Below are 18,406 nucleotides of genomic sequence, written 5' to 3'. Positions count from 1 at the left end.
CCCATAAGCCCTTTTAATAGCGGCACTAATGCATCTGGGAGGGTGACGCTCTCATGACTTAAATAAACATTTCATCAGGGTCCCTACCTCCTGACACTGTTCAATTGTGGATTAAGTTTCCAATACATGAACTTTGGTGGACACATTCACATTATGAGTCTGTGATCATCAAGGGAATTACAGGTCAGCACCATTTGCTGAGTATCATTATTCCCTAGAAAATTTCACTTACGGTATCTTATGCATTCCCCACAGCATCCCTTCAGACTGAAATTACTAGCCCCATTTTTCAACAGATTTCACTAACTCAGGAAAGCCACAGGAGTTAAGCCATTTACCCATGCAGCCAAATACAAAGGGCTGAGATTTGAATGTAAGTCGTGTCTTACTCCAAAGCCTGTGTTGTTTACTTGCTCACATGATCCCTGCCTATCTTTACTTGGCATCTAGTATGTTTAATGCCATTTAATGGCTATAACGTCCCATTTACATTTTCATTTCCAAGTAAATATGTAGAAAGTATGAATATGTCCATTGAATAACTAGGGAAATTAAAGTTCAAAGACTTTAATGAATATGTCCAGATCATAGCACTAGTAGGCAGCAGAACTAAAATTTGAATTTATCTCATGGGGTTACAGAGATAATTACCTCTTTGTTCCCAAAAGGTAATTACTATGTGTCTAAACCAACAAAATGTGTTTTTCATGTACTATTTCTTGGGGTAGCTACAAAATACATTTTGTTAGCTTAGACACTTAGAACAAATGCAGTAATTGTTCATTATTGTTGCAGATATGCACACTTAAGCTACTTTAGATTGATCTATTCTTTGGAAAAATTTCTAAATTCATTCTGCCTGATTATCCCCTTTTTCCCTTTCTCTCTAGGTTCAATTTCATGGCACTCCAGCCTCAAGGACTGTGATTTATTCAAAGGGTGAACATCTCCATATGTAGTATGCGGCACTGAGTAGTGAAACAAATGTGGGCTTCAGGGTCAGACATTTCTGGATGAGTATCCTGATTTCATGCACTAGCTCTTTCATCTCAGGAAAAGCCTTGGACTTCTCTGGGCCATAGAAAATGTAAAATAGGAAATTTTACCTATCCCAAAACGTTGTTGAGCGTTTTATATCTCAAAGTGCCTACCCAAACTTGATGCTTAGTAATACATGTTACTTCTGCTCTCAGCCTCATCCTTACTTGAAAACCATGTTCAGAGACTGAAAGACAGTGCAATAGCCATTGGAACCACTGGTGATTTTTATTTGATGTATTTTTCCAGTTCTCTTTCTGGGAAGACAGTATTAGATTGCTCTTCCCTACCTCTGAAAGTTTGTCTTATCCATGTGACTGATAGATAAATTATCCATGTGACTGATAGATAAATTATCAATGGAAGCTTTCCACCATATTCACCACATCTACCTCTCTTCATGGCCATAATCTCCAAGTGTGTATCAAATTGGAGTATCAGTGGGTACTTGCACAACTGCAGGAGGCAGGATCCCTCAATGAGCTGGATTGACATGAGGCATGAATAAGAATAATGCTGGTGTTGGGATAAGCTACTGACATTTTATTTAACCACAGTGTAACTTAAATATCCTGACTGATACAGGAAACATCTACTGTGACTTTCCCTTCCATTTCATTTTTCACCGAAGAGGCTGGTGTTAACGACTCATTTCTGTTTTCTTAGTGGCCCAGAGGAGCATGGAAGCAATCTGATCATGTGAGCAAATGATTTACCACTCCCTTTTGGCCCTAAGCAAGGATTAGCCCTGTACCATTCATCTCTCAAGATATAATTGGACTTAAAATTAAAACTGCATTACCTTTTAATTCACTGAGAGAAAACTGGAGGTTTTGACTTAAATAGCAGTTTCAAGCGAGGTATCTATTAGGAAGCTGTGAAAAATTATTCCAGCCTGTTATACTGAGAGCTAACATGGGAAAAGAATTGTTTTTCAAATGGTACACACTGAGCCTAAGGCCCTGAAGACAAACTTCACGATTGGAGGTGGATAGCAGGCTGGGATCTGTGCCCATCCCCAACTTTAGCCCAAACTGCTTTATATAAATCTATTATGTTTATTTATTTTGTCATGAGATTTTCTTTGTAAAAAACTGTCATTGCTTATATGAATCCCCTGCAAAGGGCATGAAAGAGGAGGTTGGCTTTCAGGAATCAGGAAGAAACCTAAGTCAGCGCTGGGTCCAAATAAACCTTGACAGTTAAGAAGAGTGATGAATCAGGTCTCCTCCTTTTCTCTGTTTTTTTTTTTTTTTTTTTTTTTTTTTTTTGTCGTTGTTGTTTTGTTTTGTTTTGTTTTGAGACGGAGTCTTGCTCTAACACCCAGGCTGGAGTGCAGTGGCCGGATCTCAGCTCACTGCAAGCTCCGCCTCCCGGGTTCCCGCCATTCTCCTGCCTCAGCCTCCCGAGTAGCTGGGACTACAGGTGCCCGCCACCTCGCCCGGCTAGTTTTTTTTGTATTTTTTTAGTAGAGACGGGGTTCCACCAGGTTAGCCAGGATGGTCTCAATCTCCTGACCTCATGATCCGCCCGTCTCGGCCTCCCAAAGTGCTGGGATTACAGTTTTTCTCTGTTTTAAGCTCATCTTAGTCTGTTCCCTGATTTCAGAGATAAGATCCGTCCAATAGGGATGGAACAACTGCCTTTGGCTGCTTCAAAGTTTGGAAACCAAGATGTAAGCTCCTTGTTACTTAAAGTTTGGGCGATAGATGTGCCTTCTAGGTTCTCCAGAAGGCAAGTGCAAACATAAATTTCAGAGTGAAAAAAAGAGTAATACCTATGCAAGGAAAAGAGAGGGGCTGAGAAGGTCAGCGAGACCTTCACAGTACATACAGCAAAGTCTCTGCCAACCCAGTGGGAGTCCATGGAAGAAGGACTCTGCAGCCTGGAGTCTTACTGTGATTAGAAATAGCCAGACCGTTGTCCCAATACCGTGCTCCCTCATTGACTGGGAGTGCTACAGCTTCATTTGGACAGTTGAGTTGGACTTTGATGAAGCTAATGCTGGTGGCTACCAGCTGGCCACATTCTTCAGCAAGGGGTAATGAGTATTTTCTTGAAGGGGGATCTGAGTAGCACCTGTGTCTGCCAGAGTGAACCACTGGCCTCACCATCACCTGGGAGCTCGTATCCCACTGGAGAACTCCTGCATCAGGATCTGTAGTTTAACAGATATCCAGACACATTATTTTGCACTTTAGGATTTGAGAGGCACATAATTTGATCTAAGGAATACAAGGAGGAAGATTACATGCTATGGCCAATCAGTAAGAGTCAGAGTTCCTAGAATTCATTTCAGCGACTTGATGAAATAAATCCTTACCAATTTTAGGACACATGAGAACCATTGAAAGAGCTTGCTAAAAATGTAATTCCCAGACCTCAAACCCAAAGATACTGAAACCCAAAGTTAGCACATCTGGAGTGGACCCGGGACCGGTGCATTTCAACAAACGCCTAGGTGTTTCTGAGGTCATTAATACATGTTTTAATTCTGGACAAATGCTGATCTTATGAGTGGAATTCTATACTTTTCATTACCACATACCAGTAGCTGTGAGGCTTTGAACAAATTAATTATACATTTTGTGCTTCAGTATCCTCAAGTATAAAAATAGTCCCAAATGGTTGCGGTTAGGATTAAAAGAGAAAACATTCGCTTTTACATTGTTAAAAAGGAGAATAAAGAGCTAAAAACAAAGCCGAATTGATTTATTTTTCAATCCAGGGTTTGAGGGTCACTCGAGAAATGAGTTTTATCAAGTCTCTGCAGCCAAAAGCAGAGAACTAAATATAGAAGCATAGAAGGGAGTGAATTCCAAATTGAGAATGATTATACGAGTTAAGTTCATGAAGTTTCCCATGGGACTTTCCATTATTCTGAGCCACAAAAGTGCAGGCATGCTTTACCAAAGGGTGCAGGAAGGACTCTTTCAGCATAATGTGGGGCTCAGCATCTCGTGGAGTCACTTTCAGATACACATTTTTGGTATGTTGACTTTTTATCATGGCAGTCTTTATGCAAACACCTATCGAACACCTACTTTGTGTTAGGCCTAGAGCTGGGTACCAGGAGTTCCATAGAAACAGTGGAGCCCCTGCACTCATGAGCTCACGGTGTGTGCTGTCGTTTGAATATGGTTTGTTTGGCCCTATCAAATTTGATCATGTTGAAATCGGCCCCTTGCCCCCCAGTGTTGGAGGTAGGGCCTGGTGGGAGGTGTTTGGATTATGGGAGTGGATCCCTCAAGAATGGCTTGGTGCTATTCTCACAGGAGTGAGTTTGCACTCTTAGTTCTTGTGATAACTGGTTGTTCAAAAGGTAACTCCTCCTCCTCTCTCGCTTCCTCTCCCTTGCCATATAATCTGTTCACACAGCTGCTCCTATTTGCTCTCTGGCAATAAGTAGAAGAAACCTGAGGCCCTCACCAGAAGCAGATGATCGTGCCATGCTTCTTGTACAACCTGCAGCACCGTGAGCAAAATAAACCTCTCTTCTTTATAATTAGTCAGTCCCAGGCACATCTTTCTAGCAGCACTAAATCAGCCTAAGATACCATGGAAGTCATGGATACAGGTAGGTGCAGGCCACTTGTTCCAGGGGAGTAGAAGGAGGTCACTTAAGTCTGAGAGCTGAGGTAAAGAAATCAGACGCTCAGCCACATTCCTAGCCCTGAAAGATGGCTCAGACACTTTTTAGCCGAGTGACACGGGCAAGTGACTTAACTTCTGTGTCAAAGCCTCCTCATCTGTAAAAGGAGAATGATAGCAAGCCTACCTCATATGCATTTTTATGAATATTAAAGAAACAAATTTACATGAATTACTTAGAATGGTACGTGGCATGTGATAAGCACTTAATAAATAGTTGTCATACTAGCAAACATCCATTCAATGGAATAAAATTCAGCCACTGCAGATTATACCTCAGAAATATTCCAGGTTAAAACAATACACTGATATAAAAGCTAATGCAACACAGGAAAGTCTCAATACAAAATTGCAAATAGTAAGTGCTCAGAAAGTGTTAACTATTCTTATTACTTAAATCAGATTGGGGAAGTTGTCTCTGGCAGATATACAATAGGTGTTCCATAAATAGTAGTTTCCCTTTCTTGCTCTTTTTTTTTTAACTTTTATTTAAGTTCGGGGGTACATGGGCAGGTTTGTTATACAGGTAAACTTGTGTCATGGGGGTTTGTTGTACAGTCTATTTCAACACCAAGGTATGCTACCTAGTACCCATTAGTTATTTTTCCTGATCCTCTCCTTCTTCTCACCCTCCACCCTCCAATAAACCCCAATGTGTGGTGTTCCCTTCTGTGTCCATGTGTTCTCATCACTTAGCTCCAAAATAGCCAGTATAGAATAGAACCAAAGTTTCCTTGGTTTCAAGCATTAATTTTCATGGGTATCTGTGGTTTTACGTTTAATGGTCCGGGGACACCAAGAAGCTTTCTGTTCCCATTGTACACCCTCTGCTGCCTCCTTTTTTCATGCCTTTGGTCATGATCCTTGAGCATCAGTGCTTCTCAAGCTTCTGGGAGGGTTAATTCTTCCTGGCCATTAAGACTCCTTGAGAGTATCCTGCAGAAAGCCTGGAGCTAGCCCTCCTCTGGGGTTCTTGTAGCCCTTGGGAACTTGTACTTTCATAACACTCACTAAAGCATTGTAATGGGTTCTCTCTGAGAGTCTGTGTCCACCCATAGACCATAGTCTTCCCAAGAGCAGAACTATAGTTTGTCACCTCCACAACTCCAGGGACTGGCACCAGACTGGCGTATTTTTCAGTAAATGTTGAATAAAGGAATGAATCTTACTTCGAAGAAGGGTGACCTTCACTCTTCCAAACTTACCTTCTTCATCTATATCTTCTCAAGTCAATTCTTATAGCCTAGTTTGCTATTATATTTCCCATTTTCCCACCTTATTTCAAAACCCAACCTTTGCTTGGAAATCTTGTCCACAGTCTGTCTCCCTACAGGTATAGGTTTTAGAGTTAGTCATACCTTGCTGAAAATCTGGCATTAGCCTGTTCTTGCTAAGTAGCCTTTTACAAGGATTCTCAATCTCTTTCTATTCCTTCGGTTTTCCTAAATAGAGAAAAAGTGAGAAACACAAGAAAACATTAAAACAGAGAACTAAAAATGCACCTATATCATGTAATAAATATTGATATTTAATTAAATATGCTTAATATAAATATGTAAAAGTATAAAGATACCAACTACAATGTCCAGCATGTATTAAGCACATTTGCATTACAACTGTAACACTGCTAAAATGATTAATCTACTATTGCATTTTCTTTTTTTTTTTTTTTTTTTTTTTTTTTTGAGACGGAGTCTCGCTATTGCATTTTCATAGCAATGGTTCAGCATTATTCTTTTTCCTAATTTCCATGTGAATATTTCTCTGCATAGGTCACAATTACCTCAAATGTAGTTAACTAAAACTACTCATAATCATTCTTCCAAACTAGTTTCACCCAACTAGCTAATGTCATAATCTCTTTTCCTGCTGCTTAGACTTGACAACTAAGACTTGTTAACACCTCTTCCTCTCCATTGGCCAAAGTTCTAAGCTACAGGTAACAGAATGCACTTTAGCAATTTTATGTGGAAGAAACTTATGAAGGGACACTGACATAACAGGGTCGGGGGATGTCTGTAGGGAATACCTTTTCCAGGGAGGAGGAGTATTTTAACACTGAGATTGTTTGGAATTGCGGATATGTGATGATAATAAAAAGCAGACTAACTTTTGGTTAATTTCATTATTGATTTTAAATTCTCTGCAAATATTGTACCTGCTTATTTCCTGAATCTGGGGAAGACTGTTCTTCCTGTCCCTGCACCTATGATATTCTGCTGTTAAGTGATATTTGGTAGTTCACAGAATATTTGGGGTGGACTTATGAATACACACACACACACACACACACACACACACACACATATATAAACACACACACATATACATATATCCAGGGCTTTGGGAAACAATGCCCCCCCCCCACCGTCTGGTATTGTTAAGGGTATTATTTTTGCTAAACCCCCAATAGAGAATTCCTCTGCTCTAGTAGAAAACTGAGCAATGCTATGCATTACCTCTAATTCTAGAGACCTTCTGCAGTATATTAGATATGCTACTATGTTGAAGGAATCAATGCCCTATGCTTAATCTATATTTTCAAAAAGTTCATTTCCAAATCAAAGACTCCTAGAGAAGATCAAGCTGGAACAACCAACATCTCAAACCTGCACACTAGTAGCATGAAATGTAGGAATGCAGAGTATGCACATGCACACAGGCAGTTCTTACTTTCCATAACATTGTATTACCTGAAACTTGTACATATTAGAACTCTGTCTTTGTGTTTCACAGTTCCCTGATCACTGCAAGAAAACCTGAAAATCAAGAACGTAGCTTGGATATGCATGAGTTTCCATTAACATAGCGTCCTACCAAAACATGGAAAGGGGTTCATACAATTTAGAACATTCATAAATGATGGATTTCTACTAAATTCTCCCAAACATCTTCCAAATATTTGTCACATTTCGTCAGCTCTACCTCCAACATGTTTCTGCCTTTCTGGTCTCCTCTCATGATTGCAGGTCAGACCCTCGCCCCACATCTCACTGACACCTGCAGTAGCTTTTTGTCTTGCCTTTCTCCCTCCCTGCTTCCAGAGTAAATTTTCTAACTCATGATTGTGATGATGGCCTATGATCAGTGATGTAACTCCATCTCCTCTTCATTATCTGTGTAACACCATCTGTATTAGCACCACATTGGGTATCACATTTTATTTCTTTAAGTAAATCTCCCTTAGTCAAAAAAATTAAGGGTGTTTATTGTAAAGACTATTGAGTAGCTCACAAAACAAAAATAATTTTTGAATAATTAGACATCAAATAATGGAAAATAGTGTGGTCCAGGAATCTTAGGGGCGAGAAAAGGAGGCTAGATAACTTTTGACTCTACTGTGGTCTGTCTTAGTAAAGACTTGCTTCCTTCTCATGAAAAGCAGACCAGATCTCTAGCAACACCTGGACTGTATCTCCAGGAAGAGAGAGAAGTATTTGTTTACCTTGTTCCCTTTTTTATAATAACAAACATTCCAGGAAATAATATCAAGCTTATATAGCATTATGGAAGTGCTTGGCACTGTTTTACATTTTTTAACCTATGTTTACTTATTTTTTCTTTTTCTTTTTAGCTGATACATAATACTTGCACATATTTATGGGATTCAGAGTGAAGTTCTGATGCATGTGTTCAATGTGTAATGATCAAATCAGGGTAAATAGCATATCCATTACCTCAAATGTTTATCTTGTATTTGTATTGGGAACATTCAAAATCTTCTATTCTAATATTTTTTAAATGTACAATAAATCATTGTTAACGATATCCATGCTACAGTGCTATTGAACACCAGAAATTATTTCTTCTATCTATCTGTAATTGTTCATTAACCAACGTCTCCCTCTCCTCCCCTCTAATGACCACAATTCTGCTCTATACTTCTATGATCTCAGCTATTTTTGACTTCCACATATAAGTGAAAACATGTGCTGTTTATCTTTCTGTGCCTGACTTATTTCACTTAACGCAGTGTCCTCTAGGTTTATCCATGTTGCCATGAATAACAGTGTTTCATTTTTTTAATGGCTGAATAGTATTCAGTGTGTGTACATATCACATTTCTTTATCCATTCACCTGTTGATGGACATTTAGGTTGATTTCATGTCTTTACTCTTGTGAATAGTGGTGCAATAAACATGGGGGTACATATATCTGTTGAATATACTATTTTGTTTCCTTTGGATAAAGACCCGGTAGTGGGATTGTGGGATTGCTGGATTATATGGTAGTTCTATTTTTAATTTTTGAGAAAGCTTTAAAGTGTTTTCCATAAATGCTGTACTAATGTATAATCCCACTATCAGTGTATCAATGTATGAAATTTTTTATCTCTGCATCCTCTGCAGAATTTGTTCTTTTCTGTTTTATGATAGTAGCCATTCTAACTGGAGTGAGATATCTTTTAATTTTCTTTCTGTCTTTTTATTTTTATTTTTTTGCGACAAGGTCTTGCTCTGTTTCCCAAGATGGAGTGCAATGGTATGACCATAGTTTACTGTAACTTCAAACTCTTGGGCTCAACCATCCTTTCACTCCAGCCTCCTGAGTAGCTGGGACTACAAGTGAGCATCACTACAACTGGCTAATTATTTAATGTTTTATTTTGCAGAGATAAAGGTCTCACTATGTTACCAAAGTTGATCTCAAATCCTGGCCTTAAGCAATCCTTCTGCCTCAGCCTCCCAAATTCCTCGGATTATAGGTGTGAACCACCTCACTCAGCTGTGAGATAACATCTCACTGTGGTTTTGATTTTCGTTTTCCTGACGATTAGACATAACGAGTATTTGTTCATATACCTGTTGGACATTTGTATCTTTACTTTGAAGAAATGTCTATTGAAATCGTTTGTTTTATTTTTTTAATTTTTTTAATTTTTTATTTTTTTAGACGGAGTCTTGCTCTGTCTCCCAGGCTGGAGTGCAGTGGTGCAATCTCAGCTCACTGCAACCTCTACCCACTGAGTTCAAGCGATTCTCCTGTCTCAGCCTCCTGAGAAGCTGGGATTACAAGTGTCTGCCACCACACCCGGCTAATTTTTATATTTTTAGTATAGACAGGATTTCATCATGCTGGACAAGCTGGTCTCAAATTCCTGACCTCAAGTGATCTGCCCAACTCGGCATTCCAAAGTGCTGGGATTACAGGCGTGAGCCACCACACCCAGACTATTTTTTAATTGAATTATTTGTTTTGTTACTGTTGAGTTGTTTGAGTTCATTGTATATTACGGATATTAGTTCCCTGTTGAATGAATAATTTCAGATATTCTCTTCCATTCTCCAGGTTGTCTCTTCACTCTATTTATTGTTTCTTTTGCTATACAGAATCATTTTAGTTTGATACACTTCCACTTGTCTATTTCTATTTTTGTTGCCTGTGCTTTTAAATCTTACCCAATAATATATTTGTCTAGACCAACATTTTGAAGGATTTTTTGGATTTTTCTTTCAGTAGTTTTGTAATTTTAGGTCTTTCATTTAAGTCTTTAAGTCGTCATAAGTTGGTTTCTGTATATGGCAAGAAAAGGGATGTAGTTTCATTTTTCTGCATATGGATATCCACTAATCCCAGGACCATTGAAGAGGTTATCCTTTCCCCAGTATGTATTTACTGGCTCGTTTGTGAAAAATCGGTAGACTGTGCATACACAGGTTTATTTCTGTGTTCTCTGTTTTGCTCCATTGCTCTATGTTTCTGTTTGTACCCCAATATCATGCTGCTTTGGTTACTATATCTTGGTAGTATCTTTTGAAGTCAGATGGTATGATGCCTTCAGCTTTTATCTTTCTGCTCTGGATTACGTTAACTATTCAGGTCTTTTAGTTATGTATGCATTTTGAGATTTTTTTGTCTATTTCTGTGAAGAATGGCATTGGTAATTTGTTAAAGATAGAAATAAATCTGTACATTGCTTTGGGTAATATGGCAAGTTTTCACAATAGAAATTCTTCCAATTCATGGGATGGCTTTCTATTTTTGTTGTGTGTATTCTTTTCGATTTATTTCATCAGCATTTTGTATTTCTATTATAGAGATATTTCATCTCCTTGTTTAAATTTTTTCCTAGATATATTTTTGTAGCTGGCATAAATGGGCTTATAATATATTTAAAATTTCTTTTTCAACTAGTTTATTATTTGCATACAGAAATGCTACTGATTTTTGTATGTTGATTTTATATCCTGTAACTTGACTAAATTTGCTTACCAGTTCTAAGACATTTTTTGGAGATTTTTAGATTTTTCTTTTCATAAGATCATGTCATCTACAAAGAAAAACAATTTGACTTTTTTTTTTTTTTGGTTTCCCAATTTGTTTCCCCTTTTTTCTTTCTCTTCCCTCCTTGCTCTGGCTAGGACTGCCATTACTATGTTGAATAAAAGTGGTGAAATGGACATTCTTGTCTTGTTTCAGATCTTAGAGAAAAATCTTTCTGCTTTTCCTCATTCAATATGTGAACTGTGGATTTGTCATATATTGCATTTATTGTTTACATATATTCTTTCTAGTATTAATTTGTTGAGAGATTTTATCATGAAGGGATGTTGAATTTTACTAAATGCTTTTTCTGTGTCTATTGAGATGACTATATATATAGTCTTTCATTCTGTTCATGTGGTATATTGCATTTATTGACTTGCATATGTTGAGCCATTCTCACATCCCTGGAATAAATCTCACTTGATCCTGGTTCATTATATTTTTATGTATTGGTGGATTTGCTTTGCTGGTATTTTAACAATTTTGCATCTAAGCTTATTAGAGACGTTGGCCTGTAGTTTTACTTCTTGTTGCGTCCTTGTCTGGTTTTGGTTTCATAGTAATGCTGGCCTCACAGAATGTGTTCATTGAATGGCCTCAAAGAAAGAATTTCTTTGTCTTCAATTTTTTATTATCATTTGAGAAAAATTGGCATTAGTTCCTCTATAAAAGTTTGATAGAATCCACCAGTAAAGCCATCGGATTCTGAGCTTTTCTTTGATGGAGGACTTTATTATTGATTCAATCTTGTTATACATCATTGGTCTATTTAGCTTTTCTATTTCTTGCTGGCTCAGTCTTGGTAGGTTCTATGTGCCCAGGAATTTATCTATTTCTTCTGGGTTTTCCAATTTGTTCCTGTATAATTAATACACCAACATTCACAATATTCTCTAATGATCCTTTGTATTTCTGTATTATAAGTTCTAATGTGTACTTTTTTGTTTTATTTATTTAGGACTTTATTTTTTTTCTTAGTCTAGCTAAAAGTTTGTTGATTTTGTTTATCTTTTCAAAAAATAACTTTTTGTTTTGTTGATCTTTATATATTGCTGATTTTGTCTCTTTCTGGTTTAGTTTTGTTCTGATCTTTATTATTCTTTCCTTCTATTATCTTAATTTTGGTTTGTTACTGCTTTCTTAATTCCTTTAGGTACAATGTTAGGTTGTTTATTTGAAATCTTTCTCCTTTTTGGATATAGGCATGTATTGTTAAAACTTTCATTACTGCTTTTGCTGTATCTCATAAGTTTTGGTATGTTGTGTTTCTATTTTTAATTTTTTCTAGTTTTTTTTAAATTTTCTTCTGAATTTATTTATAGACCTATTGGTTATTCTGGAACACATTGTTTAATTTTGATGTATTAGTACAGGTTTCAAAATTCCTCATGTTATTGATTTTTAATTTTATTCTCTTGTGGTCTGAGAAGACACTTGATATGATTTTGAGATTTTTAAATTTGTTGAGACTTGTTTTGTGGCCTAACATATAGTCTGTCCTAGATAATGTTCCATGTGCTGATGAGAAGAATGTGTATTTTGCAGAATATGTATATGCATTTTGGATGAAATATTCTGTAAATATAAGTTAGGTCCATTTTGCCAACAGAACAGTTTAAGCCCAATGTTTTTTTGTTGATTTTTCTTTCTAGATGTTTTGTCCAGTGCTGTGAGTGGGGTACTTAAGCCCCAAACTGTTGTTTTATTGGGGTCTGTTTTTTCACTTTAGTTCAAACAATATTTGCTTTATAAATCTGGGTGTTCCAGTGTTAAACCAATCTATCTATCTATCCATCTACCTACTTATCTATCTACCTATCTATAATTACAATTGTTATATACCCCTGCTGAATTTATTCCTTTATAATTATATAATGACCTTTTTGGTCTATTTTTTATTTTTTCACTTAAAGTTTATTTTGTCTTATATAGCTCCTCCTGCATGCTTTTCATTTCCATTTGTGTGGAATATCTTTTTATATCTATTCATTTTCGGTCTATGTTATCTTTACAGGTGACATGAGTTTCTATAGGCAGCACATAGCTAGGTCTTGTTTTCTTTCTTTAAAATCCATTCAGCCAGTCTACATCTTTTAATTGGAGAATTTAGACTATTTAAACTCAAGATTGTTATTGATAGGTAAAGAGTTACTCTTGTTCTTTTGCTAATCCTTTTCTGATTGTTTTGTATATCCTTTGTTCCTTTCTTCTCTTTATTGTTTATGTTTGCAGATTGGTGTTTTCCTATGGAGGTAACCTTTTGTTTCTTTTTCATTCTTTCTTGTGTATCTGTTCTACCAATGAGTTTTATGTTTTTGTATGTTTTTATGATTGTGAATGTCATCCCTTGCTTCCAGATATAAGACTTCCTTAAGCATTTCTTGTGGGGCTAATCCAGTGGTAATGAATTCTCTTAGTGTTTGATTCTCTGGAAAAATATCTCTCCTTCATTTATGAAGGATAGCTTTGCTGAATACTGTATTCATGGATTGTAGCTTTTTATTTTTTTATAGCATTTCAAATATATTATTCTAGTCCCTCCTAGCCTGTAAGGTTTACGCTGAGAAATTTGCTGTTATTATGATGGGAAATCCCTTATATGTTACTTGACACTTTTTTCTTGCTGTTTTTAGAATTCTCTTTTTGTATTTGACTTTGGACAGATTAATTATATTGTCCCTTGGAGAGAGATCTTTTTAGATTGAATCTATTTGAGGCTTGTTTTTAGCTTCCTGTATCAGAATGTTTATATCTCTCCCAGGACTTGGGACGTTTTCAGCTATCATTTTATTAAATACTCTTTCTGTACCCCTTTCTATTTATTTTTCTTCTGGAAGACTCGAATGTAAATATTATTTGCTTAAGGATATCCCGTAGATCATAAACACTTTGTTTCCTTTTTTTTTCCCCCCCTGACTGGGTTATTTTTAAAGGCCTAGTTTAAAGTTCAGAAATTCTTTCTTCTGTTTCATGTAGTCTGTTGTTGAAGTTCTTGATGATCATTGCATTAGTCAGGCTTCTCTAGAGGGACAGACTTTATAGAATATATGTATATATGAAAGAGAGTTTAAAAGAGAGATTTAGCCCATACGATTACAAGACAAAGTCCCGCAATAAGCTGTCTACAAACTGAAGAAGAAAGAAGGCAGTAGTGGCTCAGTCCAAGTCCAAAAGCCTCAAAGCCAGGGATGCCAACAGTGTAGCCTTCAATTTGTGGCTGGAGGCCTGAGAGCCTCCCAGCAAACCACTGGTTTAAGTTTAAGAGTCCAAAGGCCAAAGAACCTGGAGTCTGATGTAGGAAGAATGGACAGGAGGAATGGAAGGAAGCATCCAGCATGGGAGAAACACGAAAGCCGAAAGACTCAGCAAGCCAGCTTATGCCACCACCTTTCTGCTTGCTTCTAGCCATGCTGGCAGCCTATTGGATGGTGCCCACCCACATTGAGGGTGGGTTTTTCTCTACTAATTCACTGACTCAAATGTCAATCCCTCTGGCAACACCCTCACAGACACACCCAGAACCGATACTTTACCAGCTACTTAGGCATCTTCTAATCCAATCAAGTTGACACCTAATATTAACGATCACAAGTATATTGTGTATTTCTTTTATTGAATTATTCAGTTGTAAGATATCTCTTTTGTTCTTTTTTTATAGTATCTATCTCTTTCTTAAATTTTTCATTCAGATTACGATTTATTTTTCTGAACTTTTAAATACTGTAAATCTATGTTCTCTACTATCTCATTGAGTTTCCTTAAAATCATTATTTTGAATTTGTTTTCTGGCATTTTATAGATTTTGTCTTCTCCAAGGTCTATTGCTAGAGAATTATTGTGTTCTTTTGGCAGTATCATGTTTTCTTGCTTTTTCACATTTCTTGTGTCCCCATGTTGATATCTGTGATCTTGTGTAACAGTCACTTCTTCCAATTTTATGGGGTAGCTTTCATAGGGAAAGACTTATTTCTATGGGCATGTGCTTCTTTCCTTGAGTATGTCTATTTATTTTTATTTAACTTTAATTTCAGTTCAGGGATACCTGTGTAGGTTTATACAGGTAAATTTGTGTCATAGGGGTTTATTATACAGATTATTTCATCTCCCAGTTATTAAGCCTAGTACTTATTAGTTAGTTTTCCTAGTCCTCTCCCTCCTTCCATACTCCACCCTACAGTATGTCTTAATGTCTGTTGTTTCCCTCTATGTGTCTATGTGTTCCCATATAGATGCATTTATAATGTCAGTTGAGTTGAGTGCTTTGTCTTTGGCTTTGGGGTGATGCAGTAGTTTAGTCTTTGTATTATTTCTTCAGCTTTAATCATTTTCAGAGTTCTTCAGTGGCTTATGTTGGTGGGATTGCTGGGGGGGGCTTTACTAGGAATGGAACAACAGATGGTCTGGTCCTCAGGCTTCTGGAGGGTGAGTGATGGTGGTGGCAGTGATAGGCACTGTTAGGGTCAGTCCTTGTCTATGTTTATTAATTTAATGTTTACTATAAATTTAGAAGATAGATACTATTTTCCCCATTTGACCAATAAAGAAATCAAGACATAAGGTTAAACAATTTGCTTGCATTTCTGACAACTGGGCACTTGTATTACTAACCACATTACTTGTTCCTAACCACCTCACTATACTATTTCTTAAGGGTATTAATTTGCCAGATTTAGGAAACATGCAATCTTGCAACCTAAACCAATCACAAGTATAGTAACTGTAATATTATTAACAAAATATCAGCTCTCATTTAGACCACATATGGAACATCTATGAGAAAATATTTTCTACAGAAATGGATAATTGTTCCTGAAAGAAAATAAAGGTCCTGGGCCAAAACCAGAAAGCATAGTTATAAGAGTCTCACATTATAATATACGTTATATATTTAATGTATATTAAACTTCTCTAAACTATCTCTTTCATCTTGTTTCTTCTCAATTCTCTCTCATTTACTCTTTCTTTTGGCCTCCTTACACATTCATGCCACTTGTCCTGGCTGGGTACAAGGTTCTCTTCTTTCACAAACTTCCATTCTCTTACTTCTCTTCTCTCTTCTTTTTCAAAAACCACATTTAACTGGCCCTTAACCATTGAGTTATTTGGCTTCCTGAGGGGCCTAAGCAGTCTCATATCATGCTCTACTAGCACATAACACACCTTATCCCAAAACATTGTAATTGTCTGATTCGTCCATTGGACTGTGTTCTCCTTTTGACATTTACTCATCTTTGGACTCTGTAACCAATTGATTACATCAGATGATTGAATAAAGAGATGAACAAAGAAATCAGATGAAATAGTAGCTGTTCAATAAAATCTCTTAATCATTGACTTATTCCTTATTTCTTAGGGTGTGAAAAAAATAGTTATTACACATATACTAGGTTCTATACCACTGTGCAAACTTAACCTAAAATGGATAGCTTTATGAATCTTCTTCATAATCAATAAGTTACAGATGGAAAAAATAAACTCGTAGAAACTAAAGAAGTTATCTAAAGACATATACCCTCTGGGTCACTAATCTACAATTGAATCAGGGTCTATTTGACTTTAAAATATAGTTTTCTTCCATAATACTGCACTTTATATAAGAATAACCATAGGCTTCTCTAAAGAAAAGTGATTCTGATCAATGATTTTCCAACTTGTCACAAACCCTCTAAGCACGTACAACAGAGATATAACCTGATCATCTAGTTAACAAGTAATGTATTGATTAGCCAATTGATAACCAAGAAACCACAAAGCAAACCCATTAACTTGTGGATCAAATCACAAAGGAAAACCTGTTGTTTCCAAAAATGTTTCTATTTGTTAATTTGTGTAGCCTGAACTTAGAAATTTATGCACCGTACGTGTGAATACAAAGTCACCATGTTTCAAATGATAATGATATCAAACTACTCAAAACCCTGAGGTGCAACTGTGGCACAATATCCCTTAGCTGTGGTTTTCAAAGCCAGTGGCATGTTTTATAATTGAAGAGTCATTTGGAACCCAGGGAGCATGCTTCCTTTGTCTTTACTTATTTAAAAATCTCATGTTGTCCTATTTTCAAATAGGCTTTATTCTTTCCTTTTTTTTCCCTTCCATTGTGTGTCTTCAGTAGAGGAATATACCCCTAAGGAATGAGCTGCTAAATGAACCTACTTTTAAAAATCCTAAATATGAACGGGCATTGTTTTAGATAATTATTTATTTATTTGTTGCCATGATACTGCAAATGCTTGCTATGCTACAAGAAGTGGGAGTCCAGGTGTAAACACAAGAAATCCTGCTTTTAAATTTGCTGTGCTGTGAATTTTTCAAAATTTAATACGCATCCAAGCATAACTAGTACAATTCAAGGAAAAAAATCTATAAATCAACTCATGCAAAAAACATCTGCTTACAACAACTTCCACCCTTTAATAGAAAATCTACAAAGACTCAATCAACAAGACAAGACTCACACAATGGAAGGATAGTCCCTGCTCATGAGAGATGAGGCTGGAAGGGCAAGCTGCATCTGCACATCTCCACCTGGCAACACTGTGAAATGTGGGTGCGAGTCAGTAAGTGAGGGGTGGTTATCTCTTGGATTTAGGGTCCACCTGGACAAGTGTGGGTGCTACAGAGACTGTTCTGACAGAAGCATACAGAAAGAACTTATCTGAATCGGGGGCAAAGTAGGAAGTGACACTGGTCCACATTCTTAATTGCAAACAACAAAATATTTGGTAAATGTAAGCAGAAAATGTACTTATTAAAGGATCCTAAAGTATCTAACACATTTCTGGAAGATTCAGAGACTTAGGCTTGAGTGTCAGCAGTCAAGAACAAAGGATACCCATATACCTCCAGACTCTCATCCTAGTTTGCCATGACTGTCTCTAGATTTAAAACTGAGAATCCCATGTCCTTGCAGCCCCATCAATTCCAGGAAAACACAGAGATTTGGTCACTATCATGGCAGAACTGGGTTCTGTACCATCTTAGATACTGAGCATAGAATCTTCCACTACAACCACAGATAACCATTCCTCTAGGAAGTAGTTGAGGCCACTGCTACTACTTTCATTACTAGAATTAGTCTGGCAGGGCTTTTGCTTCTTGGTGTTCCTAGTTTCTGATCAAGTTGGGAGCACCTAATTAGTAGATCCTGGGACCCATCAGTAAGGCAAGATGGGAAAGAGTTTACCTGGAGCTTACTGGTTAAGAATAGGAGGATTCTCTAAACGCATAAGAGGGATTTACATGTTGGATTGTCTCAAACAATGACAACTCTCAACTTCAGTGGCTCTTGCAATGGATTCAGTGAGAGACCTGTGAATATTTGAACAAAGACTTGAAAAGTATGTCAGTTGTTTGAGAAAGATTTAGAAGGAAATTTCAAAAGTTCAACTGGATAAATATGGCTGAGGCAGAAGAACCAATTGTCACCTCAAAATTTCTAGATTATAT

At 36.9% G+C, this 18,406-nt stretch overlaps 1 long non-coding RNA gene across 1 annotated transcript in view; it reads right to left on the bottom strand.

Moving 5' to 3' along the window:
• Window positions 1–5,290: 5,290 nt before the first annotated feature.
• The window catches only part of LOC141407527 (uncharacterized), a 30,934-nt gene continuing 17,818 nt past the window's right edge, over window positions 5,291–18,406 (bottom strand). Inside the window, exon 4 of the long non-coding RNA XR_012416960.1 lies at window positions 5,291–6,131. This is a non-coding gene — a long non-coding RNA (uncharacterized lncRNA). The remainder of the gene's footprint in view (window positions 6,132–18,406) is intronic.

The sequence above is a fragment of the Macaca fascicularis genome, chromosome 8, assembly GCF_037993035.2.
Source record: "Macaca fascicularis isolate 582-1 chromosome 8, T2T-MFA8v1.1".
In the NCBI taxonomy this organism is placed as follows: Eukaryota; Metazoa; Chordata; class Mammalia; order Primates; family Cercopithecidae; genus Macaca; species Macaca fascicularis.
The sequence above is the reverse complement of the archived record's forward strand: the minus strand, read 5'-3'. Positions and strand labels throughout refer to the sequence as shown.